The following is a 21,038-nucleotide window of genomic DNA, read 5'->3' as shown; positions in this document are numbered from 1 at the left end:
GTGTACCTTCCAGAATATCCCTTAACTTTCTCCAGAGGTCTCAGAATACTCTCCAGTAGTACTTCTCACTTTGCACTGTAATTGTCTGTTACTTTTTTTTTCTTCCCGAGTAACCTATTCTTTGGGAATAAAGAACCTCTTAAGTTTGATCTCTACACAAACTGCCAATACCTGTAAGTTTTATTGTTACTTTTCTACCCACTGAAGTTGAACCACGCTAAGGTACCAATATCCGTCTATCTGAAACAATTTCATATGGTTCAACCTAGTATAAGCTTTAAGTGAGAACTTTTTTTCTTGCTGTGGAAATACTAGCAGTTTACATGCAGTTTTTCCATTGAAATACCAAGAATTCATCAAGTTTAGTGTATTGCCAGAGCTTCTCAAACTTGGAGCAGATGAATCCCCAGGGGATCTTGTTAACATGCAGACTTGGCTTCAGGAAGACTGGGGTAAGGCCTGAGATTCTGCATTCCTAACAAGCTCCCAGGTGGGGCCCATGCTGTGGTTCATGGACCATGCTTAGAATAGCATGTTCTGGACTACAGTATGAGGAGTTGACATGTGAATTCTAGATCTGCTATTAGCTATCTGACTTGGTCACTTAATTTTTCTGGGCCTTTCTGTAACATGCAGAGATTCAGTTAAATGGTCTATTCCTTCCAAGTCCAAGGATCTGCTCAGATCCTATTTAAGTGACTAGAGTATACAGCATAAAGGTTAGGAGCCACCAGCTCAATCCTTAGCATGGGGTTAAGCATCCCAGCTTTTCCACTTACTGTGTAACCTTAGAGAGTTACCTAATCTCTGTGCCTCATTTTCCTCATCTGTAAGACTGAAATAACATTAAATTTATATGTGGAGTGTTTAGGACCGAGCCTAACACCTAAACATAAGCTATTTTCAACACTAATATATCCTCTGTAGTGTCATTTCTAACAAGCTTTCCTAAGGGAATAACCTGAAATGTGAGCAAATACTTATAGTGTATGGAAAGAGGTTTATCACCAATTTCATCAAAACCTAGGAAGCTACATCTATTTTCAACAATATGAAAAGGGTTACTTACAGTACATATTATGGAATGTGCCTATTATAAGGGTTCAAGATACAATTTGAAATGGTGAGAAAACAGGATATAGAACTGTTCTAACAGGTCAAGTTGAGGATTTCTTATCTGGTTAACTGGGGGGAAATGCCCTAAAATATTAAGTGATTGTTATGACCCAAGTAACAGTGTTACAGGTGACTTTTTTCTTCCTATATTTATGAATTCTATATGAAGTACAAACAACTTACATTCAGCAAAAAACTAATCTTTAACATGTGTAAATCTCCCCATCCTGCAACAATATAGTAAGGATTTCAGCTTCTGTTAGGCCGAAACAGTTCCAGAAGCATTACAAATAAAAATCAGAAGTCAGTCACTTAATAACACAGCACTCAGTGCCAAACTAATGACTGAAAAGAAAAACGGACATGCTCATTTTTTAAGTTCTGAGCAAAAATGAGATGGTTGGGTATCGAAGCATTAAATGGCCAAAGTGGCTGTCTTGCTGAGTGTCACAGACACCGGGGAAACTGGAAAACACAGGAGCAGGACTTGAGACTTTGCAGTTTAGAATAATGTCGGAAACAACCAGCATCGTACGTGTGTTTAAGTAGACTTTCAAATAGAAATTTGGTGGTCTCCATACCACACTGATTGAATTTGTGTTTAGGTTTTCATTTAGAAGGTAACATAATGGGTCAGGAAAAACCCATTTGAAATGACTGGAGGGAAAATCCATTATGCTTTGTAGATCTATTCCTTATATGTATTTTCCCCAGACTGAGCTAGCCCATTCATATCTTGAGAAACTCAGGAAAAATACTTGCTAGTAGTCTTCTTAGCCATCAGTTTCTCTTTAAAGCTGCCATGTTCATAACTGGAACCTAGTCTAGGTTGAATGTCTTCTGATTTGCCAAAGAAGATTGGGGGCTATTTCATCTTGTCACTGTAGGACATGGATTGAGAAGAAAGTTTGCATAAATTTTTCTATGCCACTGTCAGACAAAATTCCTCATCCTTAATTCATACTTGACTTTTCAGTACTTTGCGCTTCTCATGTTGTGAGTAGACCTCCTCTGATTTATGGATGTTTGATTCTCTCCCTTCCCAGTAATCTCAACCTGAAAACTAGAAGAAAAAGAACGTCTGAATAAAAACTACTTTTCAATCCCTGGCAAATCATTTTTCTTTGCCTCTCTCACTCCTGCATTCTAGAACCTTGATTAAAGGGATTTCTGCCTTTTAAAACCCAGGCGTTTTCTTAAAGAAAATTGGAAACGTTAGCTTTGCAGCTAACTTTGTGACTGATTGCAGTGTAACTCTGGGTAACAAATTGTCATACAGAAAAAAATGGTCTAACACCTATCAACACTTTCTCATCCTTTAACTTCTGTGTATGTTTTATAATGTAGTGGTATTAAAGACACGTAGCTAAGTTGAGCACAGTAACCTGCCTTGTCTGTGGAAGTATGTTCCAAGACCTTCATTGGAGCCCTAAAACTGTAGATCGTACTGAACCCTTCATATACTAGACCTATTTTCCTGTACATAAATACCTATGATAAAGGTAAGCTTCCAAAATAAGTACAATAGGAAGTGGAAAATAAACTGAATTGTAATACATACACTGTAATAAAAGATGAATGCAGTCCCTCTCTAAACACTGTACTGTAATCACTCTTCTTGTGACGGGAGACCAACTGCCTCTGAGATAACTTGAAGTGGGGTCAATGACCCTGGGCATTGTGAAGTCACTATGAACACTACTGACCTTTTTGAGGATTTGTCAGGATTATCTGCTTCCAGACCAGTTGGTTGGAGGTAACTGAAACATGGATAACGGGAGAGTACCGTATGTAGACACTATTGTGAGCATGCCCATTCATGGAGTTCTGAAAAATGATGGAATTTTGAGATCACCACTTTCAAGTCTGCCAACAAAAGCATAATACTGGAACCTATATTTACCAAATTCTCATTGAGCTTCTATATGTCCCAAGTTGTTCCAGATGTTAGGAATCCATAGGCCTAGGAATAAATAAGGTGGGCAAAGCCCCAATTCTTGTGAAGCCCGTAAAAGAGCTAGACCATGTACGAGTGAACAAAGAGGCATGATCTAAGATACTGTGACTTTGACTTATTCAATGTATGTCTGTTGATTATCTGCTATGAGCCTAGCACTGTGCTAAGCATCCCACAAAAAAATGTGGTCCTTTCATTGTGTTTATACTCCACTTGAGGTGGCAGACCTTAATTACAACTGTGATATAAAGAAATATTAGGGTACTACCTATTCAGGGGAGGCGGGAACTAATAAGGCAGAAAGGTCTTTTTGAGGATGTTATTCAAGGCAGGGCTTTGAATGATGCTGATTTACTGAAGTAGCTTTATAGCAGAAGGTAGTTGGTAAGAGATGCGCTGTCTCCAAGTAAGGGATAAGGAGCAAGGGGTCTCTGATGCTCCCGCTGATCAGATTATTTTTAACTGTAGATTTAAAGAAGATTCTGGTCCAAAGACTGCTATCTAATACCTTAGGCCTTACAAAGTACTTGCGAACTCTCAGGTGTTCCACATCTACACTGGAATATAAGGAAGTGCTTTAAATCCTGTATATAAAAGCAACACAAGTGCCTTTTTTCTTTCAATTTTTAATGTTTATTTTTGAGAGGGGGAAGGGGCAGAGAGGGACACCCAGAATCCAAGGCAGGCTCCAGCCTCTGAGTTGTCAGCACAGAGCCCGATGTGGGGCCTGAAATTACCAACTGCAAGATCATATCCTGAGCTGAAGTTGGATGCTTAACCGACTGAGCCACCCAGGTGCCCCCACAAGTGCCTTTCCTAAACTCAATTTCTAAACTATAAAACTGGATGTGATCCTTCCATTGTAGGGTATACCTGAAATTGTGAATGGTGCTCAGTGGGGCTGTTTCGTGTACAGAATTTTCTGAATATTCATTATGGACTTGAAGAGACCATGGGGCTGCTGGGAGTTGGCTGCAGAGTTGAAAGGGAAGGCTGGAGGGAAATGTCAAAAGGAAACTCACAATGTGATTAGTAGGTGTATGAAGCTTACCAAAGACCACACACCACCTGAGGAAATCAGACCCAAGTGCCAAGAGGCTCTGTAGGCAGAGAACAGATGAGAGGAGGGGGCACCTCATATAGGAGACCCACCTCCTATTTAACAATCTGATATAAACATGTACTCTGCCTATATTTTAAACACTAGAATCCTCAGACTGAGTCAGGATGGGGAAAAAAAATCACTGCCTTTTATTTTTTCCTTTTGCCTGTATTTGTTTTTGAAAGAATCCTATATCAGGAATGTTAATCACTTAGTGTAAAAAAAAAAAAAAAAAAATATGATGCAATCTATCATTTCCTTTTTTTCCTGTAAGGCAAAAGACTAAACAATCTTAATGGTTATAAATTCAAACCTACCTTAATTCTTTTGTGGCATTTAGGTTTATCTTGTTTAAACTGTCAAGCATCTCTTCTCACTGATATGAATATTCTGGCATTTTTTTTCTTCTGACTTTGCTGTGTTTCGATCTTTAATCTATGTGGAATTCCCTTTGTACATGGTGTGCAGAAGAATATTTTATCCTAGAGGGCCATTCACAGAAAAGGACATGCAAAGAGCCAACATACACAAAAAGGTGTGTTTCATACACAGAATTGCAAATTAAAGCAATGAAATGCCATTTTTTTCACACAACAGATTGAGCATTTTAAATCCTTTTGAAGTTTCACCAATGTTGGTGAGGCTTGGGAGAAATGAACTCCTACAGTGCTGATGGAAGTGTGAAATTGCTACGAACTCCTTGGAAAGCAATCTAGCAGAATTTAAGAGTTAAGATCCTCATACCCTTGCACAGGTCAATCCCATTCATAGAGAACATCTGTCCAAAATTAGCATGTGTTGCAATGTTTATTATGGCACTGATAGTGATTTTTTTTTAAAAAAAAACTAAGAACTGAAAGTCCAGTAGGGGAATGACTGGAAAAATCCTAAATCAAGACGGGTCTATGGAATACTATGAAGCTATTAAATGAGTTATGGGCACATGTGGACCTACAAGCATGTGCATGATATAGTAAAGCTCTACAGTCATGTTTTTTTTAAATATGCTTTTGCATCATAGGGCTGTTTTTCTAGGTTATTTTTAGGAGGTAAGGTGAAGATAGCAGTAGTAGTTTTGAGAGGGCAGATTATCTTCTCCCATTCCTATTAAAATGCTACTAATGTGAGACTTAAATTTCTCCCCTAATGGCATATTTTAGAAGAACTGGACTAGGAAAGAAGTCTCGGTTCTGTTTTGATTTATGTGCCATGGGTATATCATTTTATTCCTAATCTCTTCTAACATGATGAAGAAATAGGGAAATGTCAAATGCTTCAAGGTAATCCTAGAACAGGACGTTTCTCCTGCACTTCTTACATTTGCTATAGTTACATACCAAGATTTATAAGTTCATAAGTTAGTAACTCTGTTCTGTCCCACTAGAAAAGGACCATCATTTTTTCACTTAAGATTAGTGCATTGATGCCTATACTTAACATATGGAAAATGTACACTCAGCCTGGGTTACAGCTTGCTTTTCACAGAATCTTCCAGTCATAGAATGCTAATTTAGAAGGAAATGAGTGGAATCAAAGCTCATCAGAATTACCTGCAGATTTTACAAACGCAGATATGCCTTATGCATACCCGAAATGTATAGATAGAACCAGAATATCCAGAAACAGCCCAGGAATGTCTTAAAAATGACAACCAAGGGACTCTGGTGCATTTTCTCTGTAGACCAGTGTTTGTGAACTATAGGCAATGCTTATCAAATAAGGTTAAGGTGCCTGCCAGTGTCGGTCCTAGGCAGTGAAGACCACAAACCTTTGTGAAGCCTCTATAAAGAAAGTACCTCTCAGTGCTAAGCCCTCCTCAACAGCTAGTAAGATGTATGAAATTTAAATGTTTGCAAAATCTCATTTTCCTGTACTGTGAGCCTTTGGCCCTTGATAATGGAGTTTTTGTGAAAGTAACCTACTGGGTTTGCTGTAGTGTTCACCTCAGCCTCTTTAGTTCATCTGCACCTGACTCGCTCAGTGTCCTGATATTGACTGTGTCTTCCTCTGTAGCCAAAATGCATGTATTTTGGCCAAAAATTCAGTCATATGGAGATACCATTCTTCAAAAGTTTCATGAAAGTAAAGCTAATGTTCAGGTTGTAGTTGTATATTCCCTTTTTGAAGAATGGACAGGAGTACTTAAAATCTATTAACACCAGACCTTCAGTGTCTAAAACCTTGGAATATTACCACTAACAAAGATCAAGTGGAAAGGGAACCTTTTAGAAACACTGAGACAAAGCAAATGGCACGCATGGTATTTCTCTTTAGCCTCTAAGGCAGTAAAGTACCAGATGTCATACAACAAAGTCTGTGGGGACTGTGGAACCTAATGGGCGTAGCCAGAGTGCTCAGCTTTAAAAAGCTCTTGTGCTTATAAAAACAAGCAACTTGGCACCATTAACTCCATATGTTAGGTTTAAGACTTTTTCCAGCCTGCGTTTGATTTACTTAAACACTTGTAATGCTTACCTTTTGCATTAAAAGGGAGAATATAAATAAGAGGTTTGTTCAGCTCCTAATGGGGGTCTTTCACATAGTAGGTTGCTTAGTAAATATTTAGTGACTGTATTAGCTGGCATCTTCTAATTGTGCAGTTGGAAAAGGAAAGGTCAACTTCAGTTGATCTCTCAAGTTGCATAAACTACACAAAATACACAATGACTTCATTATCTGGTGGAGAGGTCAGGAGATCGTCAACATGATGAAGAAAATCCAGAGCAGAACTGTTGAGTACAAAGTCCCTAATGCAACCGTCTTAAGGACCAGTGGTTAAATTCAAGGTACATAATGCAGAGATATAGTTACAAAATGACCAAAGACCACTCCTTCAAGTTCTATTTCCTGAAAGCCTACAGACTATCCAGATAGGGTATTATTATCTGAGATTGCATTGTTCAAATGATATCCCTGTAAGCTGTGTTCTGTCCCAAAGATGCTGATTGTTTGCATGGCACAAGGTATATCACCTATGTCCTGATGCGTTTCAAGCCTTCATTTCCAGTTCTGGGTTTCTTACTCCTTTCAGTCCCGTATGGGAAAATGGCTACTGGACATTCCTGTGTGGGTGCCAACTTCCTTGAAACATATACTGTCTCTCTGTCTGTCTCTCTGTCTGTCTCTCTGTCTGTCTCTCTGTCTGTCTCTCTGTCTGTCTCTCTGTCTGTCTCTCTGTCTGTCTCTCTGTCTGTCTCTCTGTCTGTCTCTCTGTCTCTCTGTCTCTCTGTCTCTCTGTCTCTCTGTCTCTCTGTCTCTCTGTCTCTCTGTCTCTCTGTCTCTCTGTGTCTCTGTGTCTCTGTGTCTCTGTGTCTCTGTGTCTCTGTGTCTCTGTGTCTCTGTGTCTCTGTGTCTCTGTGTCTCTGTGTCTCTGTGTCTCTGTGTCTCTGTGTCTCTGTGTCTCTGTGTGTGTCTCTGTGTGTGTCTCTGTGTGTGTCTCTGTGTGTGTCTCTGTGTGTGTCTCTGTGTGTGTCTCTGTGTGTGTCTCTGTGTGTGTCTCTGTGTGTGTCTCTGTGTGTGTCTCTGTGTGTGTCTCTGTGTGTGTCTCTGTGTGTGTCTCTGTGTGTGTCTCTGTGTGTGTCTGTCTGTGTGTGTGTGTCTGTGTGTGTGTGTCTGTGTGTGTCTGTGTGTGTCTGTGTGTGTCTGTGTGTGTCTGTGTGTGTCTGTGTGTGTCTGTCTGTGTCTGTCTGTGTCTGTCTGTGTCTGTCTGTGTCTGTCTGTGTGTGTGTGTGTGTGTGTCTGTCTGTGTGTGTGTGTGTCTGTCTGTCTGTCTGTCTGTGTGTGTGTGTGTGTGTGTGTCTGTCTGTCTGTGTGTGTGTCTGTCTGTCTGTGTGTGTGTCTGTCTGTCTGTGTGTGTGTGTGTCTGTCTGTGTGTGTGTGTGTCTGTCTGTCTGTGTGTGTGTGTGTCTGTCTGTCTGTGTGTGTGTGTGTCTGTCTGTGTGTGTGTCTGTCTGTGTGTGTGTGTGTCTGTCTGTGTCTCTGTGTGTGTGTCTGTGTCTCTGTGTGTGTGTCTGTGTCTCTGTGTGTGTGTCTGTGTCTCTGTGTGTGTGTCTGTGTCTCTGTGTGTGTGTGTCTTTTCCCTATTCTCATTCACTTTGGAGAAATCCAACCACCCAGGGTTAAAACGGCTCATTTTTCTTTCTCCCCTACATAGTTACTCACTGAGCCCTACCACTCTCCCTCCTACCCCCCCCCCCCCCCCAATTTCTTCTGGGTTTCATTTCTCTCCTTTGGCCTTCATTACGTCCACGTGGCCGTAATAACTTCCTAACTTCCAGTTTGCCACCTCCATTCTGTTCTGTGCCTTACTATCCAAATTAATCCTCCCAAAGTGCCTTTCTGTCACATAGCTTTACTGATCCAGAATGCTTCAATAGGCCACAAAATCTCAAGAATGCTGTTCAAAATCCTTTGTCAGGCATCCAAGTCCCTCTACAGCTCTTTCCTTTTCCCCTCTCTTCGGCTCAGAGGAGTCTGCCCCTTTCCCCAAACATGACCAAAGCATGCTCCTACTCCATCCACTCCATTTGTATCACCTAGGGTGCTGTCCTTCATTGTGTCGTCACATCTGGAATGTCACTACTCTTCAGCCTTTCATTTGAAGTTTCATTTCTAGCATGACGAAACAAGCCCCCAGAGCCCTCCTCTAACAGCTTTTCTGTTTAACTTGAGGCACCTTCAGTGTAAATCCTGTATCTTCAACTACTTCATATGCTTCTCCTTGTGCTTCATAAATAGTAAATGCTCAAAAGGTTTATTTTGATTAGATTTAGAAACTGGCCTGTTGTCTTCATTATGATTCTCAGTCCAACTTGCCCAAAACCATGAAAGAAAAAGCCAAAAGAAAATATTGGCAGCTAGGCTCAGTACCCCCTCCCCCAAAGTTCAAACAAAGTTCCATGAATTGGACCCTTTGTCTTTACAAATAATCCATGTCTGCTAGGACTGGGAGAGGTAGCCCAGATGAAGATGTGGAGAGACTCTTGCCAAAGGAAATTTTCTAACTTCTCAGTTTGACAAAATTCCTTTAGGGGGATTTTAGAAGATGCATATGTATTACTCACCATAGGCAGTAACTGGTCCTTTTCTTATGTGGGGGAGGCAGTTGGCCTAGACCGAATGATTTCCTTAAGATTTTGCAAATTCTGTGCTTCTGGGTTTTACAAGCGTAAGTTAGGATTTTACCTAGCTGTATTCTCTTTAGCCCAAACCAGCTTTTCAAAAATATTAAACAGAATTACTTTTCCAGACAAAAATAAGGAAAAAAGTTTTACTAAACTCCAGTTAACATGCAGTACAATATTGGTTTCAAGAGTAGAACTCAGTGACTCAGGACTTAGACTTAACACCCAGTGCTTATCACAAGTGCCCTTCTTAGTACCCATCTAGCCCATCTCCATCCTACCTCCCTCTGTCAAACTTTATAGTTCTGAGTCTCTCTTCTCTCCCCTTCCCCTATATTCATCTGTTTAACTTCCACATAGGCTATCATATGGTATTTCTTAGTTATTTCACTTAACACACTCTAGCTCCATTTATGTCATGGCAAATGGGAAGATTTCATTCTTTGGCTAATACTCCATTTTATCACTTATATATACATGCCCGCACGTGCACACACATACACACCCCACATCTTTATCCATTCATCAGTCAATGGACATTTGGGCTTTCTCCATACTGTGGCTATTAATAATGCTGCTATAAACCTTGGGATGCATGTACCCCTTTAAATCTGTATTTTGTATCCTATGGGTAAAAAGTGAAATTGATGGATCATAGGGTAGTTCTAATTTAGTTTTTTCAAATATTCATAGTAAAAAAAAAAAAACCTAAAAATCATTGTATGAGTTTCCACATAAAATTAATTGTGCTAACTAGGACAGATCAAGACGTAGTACATTTTACTGTGAGGAATTGTTTTAAAAATAGGTTAAATACTCTAGAAAATGGTGGACCCAGAGATTGAACCAAGGTAGGCTAGCTTGGAGAATGTAAATGTAGTTCAGAAAAAAAACATGAGTATTAGGCACACCCATCTCATTGTCTTCAGTGTTCTAGATTCAGTCCCAAAGCGTTTAACTCTCAAAAGCCTGCCTCTACTAACAATATGACAATTAAGCTGAAATTAAGTATTAACAGGCCACATTCCCTCTGGCAGCTACAGAGGAGAATCTGTTCCTCCCTTGCAGCTTCTGGTGATGGTGGTCCCCTCCAAGCTTTCTCCGTGGTCACATTGCCTTCTCCATGTGTGTCAAATCTCCTGCCTGTCTTCTAAGGATGCTTGTGATTACCTTTAAGGCCTTTCCACATAATCCAGGGCAATCTCCCATCTTTGAGATTTTCAATCACCTCTGCAATGCCCTCTTTTGCCATGGAAGGCAGTACACGTTCCAGGGATTAGAAGGTTTACTTTGGGTGCCATTATTCAGCCTACCACAATGACTATCTTATGTACACCCAATGTACATATATATGAAGTATTATATATAAAAAAAAATACAACCTATAAAACAAAGAATATACACAATATGGTCAATAATGGTTATCCTTGGAAGTGGGATGACCAGGAATTCTCACATTCAATATTACATGCTTTGGGGACAGTTTACTCTTGTACAAGGAGCACATAATCGATACGTTTGTATTGAGGGATAAAACAATAAGGATTAGGGGAGAAATAATTCCAGCAATATTAAAGTAAGTCCATGATGCCCTAATTTGGTATCTTTCCCCTTTATTTCCTAGCACTTCCTTCCAGCACTCGCCTCCCTCATCCTTGTGCAGCTGCTCCTTCACTCATCTATGCAATTTGGATTGAAAACACACTTCAGGCAATTACATCCAAACTCTGATTTGCTTGGCTTCAAAGTCCCTGCTGTTCCCTCTGTTACAGGCTGTTTTTCCTAATTTCTCCCTTTAAAGACAGGGACTCCCTTCAAATTCTTGAAAGAATTTTCCAGAAGGGGACAGAAGAATTGGAAGGAATAGAAAGGTTTTTTTTTTTTTTTGACCTGTGCTGAGATCTTTTTTTTTCCTCCTCCTCAACAAGGGGCGTGTCCTATGTGGGGACAAATCTAGCCTTCCTCTCCATGTCTAAATCTCTACCATTCATGGGAGGTTTTTTGCTGTGCTTTGTATCACTTGTTCACTTTCACAACCTGTGTTCTTGGAGCAGTTGCTATTTTTCAGGCACTGTAAACAGCTGTCTGAGGATAGTTATAAGGGCCACAGCCAAAGAAGTCCAATTCCCCCTCAATCAGCTGCCAAAGTCCAGTATCATAGATTCGAGATGGAGATATCATTGGTGACTAGTAACTTCCCCTGTCCCTTTCTTCTAACATCCAGTTTCTTTATAAATGTGTGAGGCTGAAGAGTCTACAGGTCTGAGCAAACCAAGCACTTGGAATTAGACAGCAATGTTTCCATTGAAAGGAGACTTCACGTTAAAGGGCAAACTTGGAAATCCATAACTCCTCTATAAATTAAAGAATTATTCACTGTTACAGTATGTCTACTTGGCCCTACTTTGCATTTTTTGCATGACAGACATTTCCCATTGTTTTGGTGAAATAACCAACTGTTTTAACATGTATATGCAATCAGGCATTTAATTCAATTTCATTTATCACTAGGTGCATTTATTGTACTGTCTAATCACAGAGGTAAACACAGCTGCTATGGGCATGTGGCTAGAATACTCTGGAAAACGGGGGTGGGAAATCTGTTTTAAAATCTGTTTAATCTATCTTTTATTCATCTTCAATATTGCAGAGAAGGACTAGTTTTCATTGACAAGACAGCAGTCAAGTATATACTTCCAAATTACCTAGATCTCACAGAAATGAATCATAGAAGCTTGGCTGTACGTTTCCTAAAAATGTGCATAGAAATCACCTGGGATCTTGTGAAAATAAAGATTTTGATTTTAGTGGGACTGGGCTGGGGTCTGAGATTTTCGAACAGGCATTTCTAAAAGGCTCCCCTGTGGAGCTGATGCTGCTGGGGTTGGTCCTGTAGATTAGCAAGACTGACAGGAGCCCAGTTACTCATGGTTACCAGCTTTGTGAAATCGAAACCTCCATGGCTTGGCCCTGAGATGGTTGGAATCACCATACCTTTGCATTTTAGGTGCCAAAATGTAGTATCTTTTTGGGTGAATTTAAGAGGCTCTAATCCACAGGGGGGGTGTCTAGCCTGCAATAGCTTTTCAGTTTTTTCCAGTTGCTTAGTTTACTCTGGGCTTTAAAAACGTATGTATTTTTAAATTCCCAAATGATACTATAAGCTTGAGAGTAGAAACAGGATCCTGCCAGTGCTGGATGCATATTAAATATTTAACATGTGTCTCTAATTGAATGTGACTCTTCTGTTTCTATAAAGTATTTCCAGTAAGCCCAGTTGGTGAATTGCCACTTTTGCCAATTAAACCATTGAGAGAGCTTAGAAGGACACTTAGTTCTAAGCTTTAAGTATGAACAGGGATTGAAGGCATATTTTAGGTTAAGGCTCAGTATTAGATTTCAAAGAGATCCTGAGATATCTGAGAAGTTGTCAACACCTGAATGCACTATCCTTGCCATCGGAATTGCTATGCTGACACCTTGACATTGCTTCTCATTCAAAATGAGCAAATTGCTCCCTCTTCACTTTTTCTTCTGTCTTTATATAACCCTAATACTCCACTCTCTGTCCACGGGCTAGTTCGGGGTATCTTTTAGAATGGAGGTGGATGAAGAGATACCATGTATGTCCCAGCACCTACCATGACACCTCTCAATTGTGTATGATCAGATACATTTATGCAGAATTTAAATTTAGGGATATTATGAATATGCCAATCTTCAAAACTATTTGTAGACAAAACTTCTAGCCTTGACATTTTCAAAATAAGATTCCAAAAGTAGGTCTTCTATAAAACCAGCAGGATTAAAGTTCATTTGTGGCTAGCATTTAACAATTACCAGGGCATTCGAATTTCAGCTTAGTTCTGGGCTAGAAGAAAGGAGCAGAAAGTAAATAGTAACTGAATGCAGCTGTGTGGAAGTTAATCTAATAGAGAAAACTAAAGTAGCCTTCCACTAGCCAGGATACTGTAAAATCAATCTTGTCTTAGAATTAAGGAAAAACTGAAGCCATTAGGAGACTATGAAGCACTTTAGAATTGCTTATTGCATCAAATGCTTATGATGGAAATTGCAATTATAAATCTGGGTGATTTAGAAATAATGGAAGAAATGTTCCCAAACTGCCTATAAACTTCCCAGGGCCCTTAAGGTCTACATATTGTTATACACAATGTATCTATTGCCAAATTCCACAAGCTTGATTGCTAGAGCAATGAAAGATGATTTCCCCTTCTTATTTGAAAAGCAGAGCCGTGAGCTGATTACATGGAGTAGGTGACTTGTTAGGGTCCCCTATATATACTTGAAATGAGAAAATATGGCTAAGTGCCCACTGCAGACTGGCTACTTAACCAAGTTTCTCTATTTAGGCTGTATTAGCAAAACAAAACTTGAGGTAACCACCTTTGATCTATTAAAATGATCAACGTGGCTACTGTAAAGTGAATTGTGCTTAATGAAGTAGCTAATCTCTAAAATGAGTCTTCTTTTTTGGGAGAAGGCTTTGAGTATCCTTAACTCTTACATTTCAGTGACCACAAGTCCAGAACCTCTCTCTGGCCTTCTAGAAGGAATTTTCATAGCCTTGTGAGGATTTGTACTCCCATTTTAACTTTCCCTAAAAACGCTCTTAGCGGATCTGTGTCTTGTTGCATTTAAGACCCTGTCCTACACTGGCAGATCACGTGGCACTTAATCTATCCTGTGTTGCTTTGTGCTAGCAAAGCCTGGAAAGCTGTGTTGATTTACGTGCTGATTTCAGTCTCTGACCAAATTCTCCCTGCTACCGCTCCAACAGAGCTGGCAGTTCACTGGAGGTATAAACGTATGTCTACAAATCAGCCTGCTGGCTCTTCGGATGTTGCCGGGCCCTCCAGGACTTGAGCGTGTAGTTGTTCAACCGTACGGTTTGTCTCTACCCAAGCTGCTCCAAGGCCTGGGTGGGGAAACTCTGTTCCCACTGCATCCTTCCCTCTGCCCTGAAATGAATGATGTGGTTTCCTGTGGCTGAGCCATCTCCAGACCAGTTGGGCTAGGATGAGCACCCACTTAGTTCCTCTAGGTGCTAGCCCAAGCCTGTGTTCTCTGTGTGGACTGCTGCAGATTCATCAGGCCAAAGGGACTCGGATGACACGGAGATGTGGAATCCATCCCAGTATAGGTCAGTGTGGAATGCAAGTACTACATGGCCTTGTGATTCTGCCCACAGCAGTTTCTCCTTGGAATAGCCATGTTACAGGGGTGTTGAGTGGGGTACCGCCACACTGTCTTCTTCCTTAACCCTTTCCCACCTGGTATTTAGGACTCCCTGCTGCCTGACTCAGATACCATCTCCTTTTCTCCCAAGTTATTCTAGAGGCTCTGACTTCCCTCTCTGAGAAATGGCTTATGTAAGGTGTGTGCCACCCCCATCTTTCAGGTGTGTGTATGGTGTGTACACATACATATTCCTGTTAGGGACAGGGTTCAGATCCCACCCCACACCCTAAACCAGAAGCCTTTCAGGCTTGTGTCAAAAAGTTAATGCAAATAGATCCTTAGAGATGGTACCCAGTTCCTTCCACGCACTGGATTTTTCTGTCGGACAAACAGAGCCCCTACACCTACATCCTGGAGCCTTGGAAATGAGTGCTGTTACAAGTTTGCTTCAAATTCTCCATAGAAACCCTGATGAATCTGATATTTTCCAAACTATCTTAGTCTGGGTTTTCTAACAAATTAGCATTTGAAATGTGTATTTAAGGGTTTATTGTTTGCTAAGTAACAGAAACCATTTTGAGCTACTTTGGACCAAAATGGGAAAATTGTTGGAAGGATTCAGACAGGTCTCTGGGGGCTTGAAGGCGCCATCGTGGACCTTTCCTCAAGAGCCCTGGGCTTATCGGAACCGTGTCTGTAGTCCCTCAATAGCACAGTACCTCAATTGTGAAGAGCAAGAAGTGGGTGTCTATCCCTGTTCAAGCCAGCTAAGGCCAGGGACATAATTTTAGGTAATTCAAACTAAAAGCCTGGGGTCAAGCCCTACAGACAAGATAGAGATGGGGATCTCTGGACCAGACTCTAAAAAGTATCCACTACAGGGAGCATTCACTCATGTTTTTTTAAACATTAAGGCAACAGTAATGATCAAATAACTTAACCTATGGTTCATACAAGACTACTTAAAATGTCTTTTTTTTCCCAGATGGGAAGGGAACCTTGACTGTAAACACAGTTGTTCTGAACTTGGGTTTCCTGGACTCTTAAAGGCATACCCTGGGATTCTGAATGTTCTTCAACCACTCCAGTGTTTCTAAGAGGCCTTCACTTATTTACCATGATAAAGGTGCACACCATAACTAGCACTTGGGTTTCTTGGGTTTTTAGCTAAAATGTTACTAGGTTGATGTGGTAATGCTCTGTCCTCATGAGAGCTAGTCATTAAATGTAACTTTGCTTAATCATAAACATTTGCTAAATTAAACTCAAATAGTCATGTACAAATAGCAAACACTTAAGCACCGTTTTCTATGTGCCTACACACTTCCAGTGCTGCTGACATGATCTTTCCAAACCAGCAGTTTGTTGAAGAGGGGATAAAAGGTATTTAAGTGACAAAGAAGATTGGAAGACACCAAACCAGGTCTTGAGTCATAGTGTAGTAGTGATGCTGATGCAGAAGTAAAAACGTTTTGCTCTTAACAGGGAGTTGTATTATCCTCGGGAAAAGCTTCACAAATGAGCCTCCTTGTGCTTGCCTCCCACGAGTTTGGTTCTAGCCACAGTTTCACACATTCCTAAATTGTAGTTGTCATCTGTGTTTGAAGTAACCCATCAGGGTGTTTGCATTTCCATTACTATGCAGGGTGTTGGAGGTTAGATGTTTAGCAAAATAAAACATCATTAGGCTATAGAGCACTCTGATAAACCTGTCTCCTAGGGCTGTTGCACTCTTGTTCTTTAAAGGATCTGAAATGTGTTTTCAGTCTTGTCTATCACTTGTCTATCACTTAAAAACTACTAAGTAGCAGTTTAATAACAATTGAGCTCTAACTGCTACTTTGTTAGATAACGAACTAACAAATAGCATTGTAATGAATACATATGAAAAGTATCTAAGATTCCCTCTCCTTTACAGATGAGACAACTGAGGCTAGGCAACTAACTTGATAGGAAGGTTAGTGACACCCCTGGATTGGGAGCTATAAAGTCGCAGGTAGCAGGGACTGTATCTGTATTTCCTATTCTCAGTCCCCAGCACAAAAGGGGCCCACAGTAAATAAATGACCTTCAAAATCCATGCTTCTGCTGTATTAGGTTTCCTTTGAGATTACCCTGGCATGTTCTGTGCCTAAGTGAAGAAGTAATAGGAGTAAAATATTCTATTGTGATGGAATACTCCCATGGCTGGTCTTCTTGGGTTGGGTGAAGGTTAGTTGCAGTATTTGGAAGTAAATCACCATAAATCCATGATTGGGGAGACGGGGCAGTCAGTTTTGTTTGAATGCCAACATAATATCAGAGCTACCAAAGATCACTTAATTTTGAGATACTTTTCTTCCCAGATAATGGATACATAAGATGCAACTCCCTTGGTGTAATCTTGTGTCAATATGTTTAACTGATGTTTCCCGGCAGTAAAAATACTTACTGTAAACCTCAACCAAAGTTGCTGGAAGGAAAGATGAATACACAGATGACCTGTGCTATGGAAATCCTAGGGCAAAATTGCAACTTACACATTTGATTGTACCACATTGTTTTAAATGTTGTAATTCTAGCTCTAAGGATTCATCAGTGTGAAATGCCGTAAGAATTAACATCCATTGACTTGCAAGTCTTAAGGGGGGCGGGGGGTGGTGGTGGCACAAAAGACTTCTTTTGTCCAGAGAAAGTTGCCCAATGATTGCTGGAGAAAATGACTCTATTGATGGAGGACAGTGGTTTATATTACCTTAGCAAATACGGTTTGAAGTCAATTGCCAGAAATGATCGTTTTTCATTCAGTTTATAGACTCCTTTGTATTTATAAAACCGAAAAAATGTGTGCTGTTCAACTTGGAACCAGGATTATTCAGTGAGCCCCTTTAAATCTATAAACATCTGGCTCCAAGAGACCAGCAAGAACCTCCCAGCTTTAGATCTGTAAATAGTGCCTCTCTAATAAAACTCCTATATTAGAGTGTTTAAAACCTACTCAATGTTGTTCAGGGGAATATACAAGACTAATCTTGGTCTTGTAAATTCCATGATTCTATGAGCCAAAATACAGTATTTGGACCAGAGTGTGATAAACTGCTTTGGAGTTGTGGATCCTTTAGTGAAGCAGATGACTTCACTATGTACTTGTCTCCTAAAAATGGAAACGGACAAAATTTTACATAGAACTTTAGATTTTCTAATCTGAGGTTTGTCCATCTCCATTAAGAATATAAATATCACTTCAGTTTTTAGGCACAGGTGTACATGATTTAAAAATGTACGTGGATAGGGGCACCTGTGTGGCTCAGTTGGTTGTGTCCCACTTCGGCTCAGGTCATGATCTCACGGTTTGTGGGTTTGAGCCCCACGTCAGGCTCTGTGCTGATAGCTCAGAGCCTGGACCCTGCTTGGGATTCTGTGTCTCCCACTCTCTCTGCCCTTACCCGATTCGTGCACTCTCTCAAAAATAAAAAAAAAAATAAAATAAAAAAATACTTTAAAAATGTATGTGGATTTAAAAATGTACGTGGATTTAAAAATGTACGTGGATTTAAAAATGTACGTGGATTTAAAAATGTACGTGGATTTAATATATATTATCCTGTTCTTCTATTTAACCTCGTTACTACCTTTGTGTGGCTGTGGGTGTTGAAAACCTAACAGTCTAGCTTTTGGGAAAAGTTAGTCTAGCAAAGTGGCATTCATGCCATTTATCCAGGATTTTTTTTTTTTTTTTTTTTTTTTTACTGTGAACTATGCAGTAGCTTACATTGCTTTACCTTCTGTGGAGTGGCCTGCCATGAGCTTCTGGTTGTTACAGTGTAAGGCTTCCTCTGGAAACTCTTAAAGCCATATTCAGGAAACAAAAGAACTGAACCTGGAATGTAATAATAAAGCTTCGGGGAACAAGGCAGCATTCTTGCCTTTCCAGCTAATTCCATTGTGATATTATTTAGCTAAAATCAATATTCATATCTTTCCCTTGACTGAGTAGTAATTATCACAAAGGTTCTATATGGCACAAAGAACTGAAATAGATACCTGTCTTGAGGTCTTACAAATCCAATTGGAGAAAGGAGACGATACATGGAACAGGGAGTAAAACAAGAAAATGGTGAATTATTCAGTATTGGTGCATATTGGGGAAAATATTGATAGGTGATAATTGATACTAACAGCAAGTATAAAATGTCACTATAAACTTAATGAGTATCAGTGTGTTCCCAAGCTTATCTGATCATCAGTCCTATTTTATAACACCAATTACTACCTAAAAAAAACTAGGGACCCCTTATATAGGACTACTAGAAGTTTTCCTGACAGGAAAAGGACCTTGAGATAGGATGTGTTTCAGGTATGGTCGAGAATTCCCTGCACCAGAATCATGAGGGGTTATTTGTTTGAAAAAACAATTGTTTACTGGGTGCTACCCCTGTCATATGAAATAATTTTTGGTGCGGGGACCTTGGCTCTCCACATTCTACCACCACCTCAGGTTATGTTTATACAGTCAGGCATGAGAACCCCCATGTGGACATGCGTAATAAAGAAGAAAGGCATTTATGTCATGTAGACCAATATTGTTAATAAAATGCTTTGAGCTCTTTAAACCTCAAAACTTGAAAACTTCGATTTTTGCACAGTGGCCTCTTCCAGGCTATCATATGCTGGACCTAACAGAACACTTCCTATTTCTAAAAAAAGTCCTTTACGATTCCATTTAGGCATATAGTTTCAAACATTTACTTCTTGCCCCCCCCAATGTCAAATAATGCAAGTTTTTTTTTGCATACAGGTAAGTCATATACACTCACATAATGTCTATTGATTTTTATTGAAACATCTGTGGAATTACTGATAACCTAATATGTCAGACTTCATAGAAATGAAGCAAGGGAAGAATAAAGGGAGTTTCATGTACTTTTTTACCTCATGACTGCAAGATTCTAGGTAGAAATTCTAAGGGCCAGATAACTTTCATGCCCAGAAGGGCTCTTGATGAAAAAAATCCTCCTTTTCCTCAGTGAAAATTTTTTTTCAAAACACCACCTAAATCCTTAAGGTCTGAATGTTTTTCTTTCAAGAGAAAAGGAAGGGAATTTGCTTCTAAGGATCTGGTCCTTTATTTCACTCTTCTTCAACACACAACAGTTGAGTAAGGGAGGTGGTAGGCCTTTAAGTCATTTTCCTAGATTAAGGAACTGAGGCTGAAAGAAGGTAAATGGCTTGCTTAAGTTACGACTGTTAAGTACTGAAGCCAGAGTTTTAACCCTGTTCTGTGCACTGTGCTTATTTCCCCATAGCACCTTCTCTCTGAGAGCAGCAGAATCTCTAGACACTGTGTCTCTGGCCCAGGACACACTCTGCACTTCCCAGTGCAGAGCATTTCTATAGAGGGGAGCAGTCCCCAGTGGCTCCAGTTTGGGTGGGATCTGCTAACCCTAGGAACTTGCACCAGCACCATGCTGTTTCCAGTGTCTCCTACATCCCAACAAGCAGAATGGAGCAGTGATTACCAGTGGGCTGAGGTTTGACAATGACTGCTTAACCTTAAATAAGTTACCTAATCTCTGAGACTCTTCTCCCAGTTGCCCAATGGGAGTAATGTCTGCCTTGTAAAATGGTGTGGGTTTCTTTAACAGCTTTAGTAAGGCATAAGTAAAATTCCTACATTTAAGTATAAAGTTTAGTGAGCTTGGTAAATGTCTTTAGTTGGGCAACTGCCATCATAATCAAGTTCTAGAACCTTTGCATCACCCCATAAAGTAAAGGGCCTTTTCAGTCAATCCCCAATTCCTGTCCTTGGTTCCAGCAACCATTTGACTGCTTTCAGTCACAACAGTTTGGCTTTTCCCAGAATATCCTGCAAATGGAAACAAACAGTGTGTAGTCTTGTGTGTGTTTGGTATCTTTTATTTTGCATGACGTTTTGTGGTGTACACATTTTGTTTGTACCTTGTATCAGTAGTTCATCCCTCTTTGTTGAAGAGTATTTCGTTGTGTAAACATACCATATCTTCTCAATTGATGGAGATTTGGGGTGGCTTTTCTTGGGGGCTATCATGAATGCGGCTCTAAGTGATCATATTTCTATGGCCATAGGTTTTTATTTCTTGAGTCAACAATTCTACTTCTAGGTTCATACCCATGTAAGTACGTTTAATGTTAGAAGATACTGTCAAACTTCTTAAACTAGCTGTACCCTTCTTGTATCCCCACCAACAGTGCATGGGGGTTTCAGTTGCTCCTCATCCTCAGCATTTGGTATTGTTAATGTTTCTAATATTAGTTATTCTGGTGGGCATGTAGTGTTTCCTCATTGTGGGTTTAATTTTAACTTCCCTGATCAATGATGTTTAGCTTCTTTGTGTCTTGTGGGCCATTGCATATGTTGTGTGGAGTGTTTGTTAAATGTGTATATCTTTTTTGGAGTCTTTATTCATAAAAGAAAAATATATCTTTTGTGAGGTTTGTTAAAATATTTTGCCCAATTTAAAATTGTTTTCTTACTATGTGTTTTAAGAGCTCTTTGAGATTTTTTTTCAACGTTTTTTAT

At 39.9% G+C, this 21,038-nt stretch overlaps 1 protein-coding gene and 1 long non-coding RNA gene across 5 annotated transcripts in view; one reads left to right on the top strand and one right to left on the bottom strand.

Moving 5' to 3' along the window:
* The window catches only part of CPA6 (carboxypeptidase A6), a 521,176-nt gene that overhangs the window by 221,354 nt on the left and 278,784 nt on the right, over positions 1–21,038 (top strand). The window lies entirely within an intron of this gene.
* On the bottom strand, positions 1,301–2,790 carry LOC109496030. Its single transcript, XR_002151802.2, has 2 exons — positions 2,678–2,790; positions 1,301–2,179 (listed from the first exon to the last, which is right to left on the bottom strand). It is a non-coding gene; the product is annotated as an uncharacterized LOC109496030 (long non-coding RNA).

This window comes from Felis catus, chromosome F2 (assembly GCF_018350175.1).
Source record: "Felis catus isolate Fca126 chromosome F2, F.catus_Fca126_mat1.0, whole genome shotgun sequence".
In the NCBI taxonomy this organism is placed as follows: domain Eukaryota; kingdom Metazoa; phylum Chordata; class Mammalia; order Carnivora; family Felidae; genus Felis; species Felis catus.
This window is presented reverse-complemented; position numbering and strand designations above follow the sequence as displayed.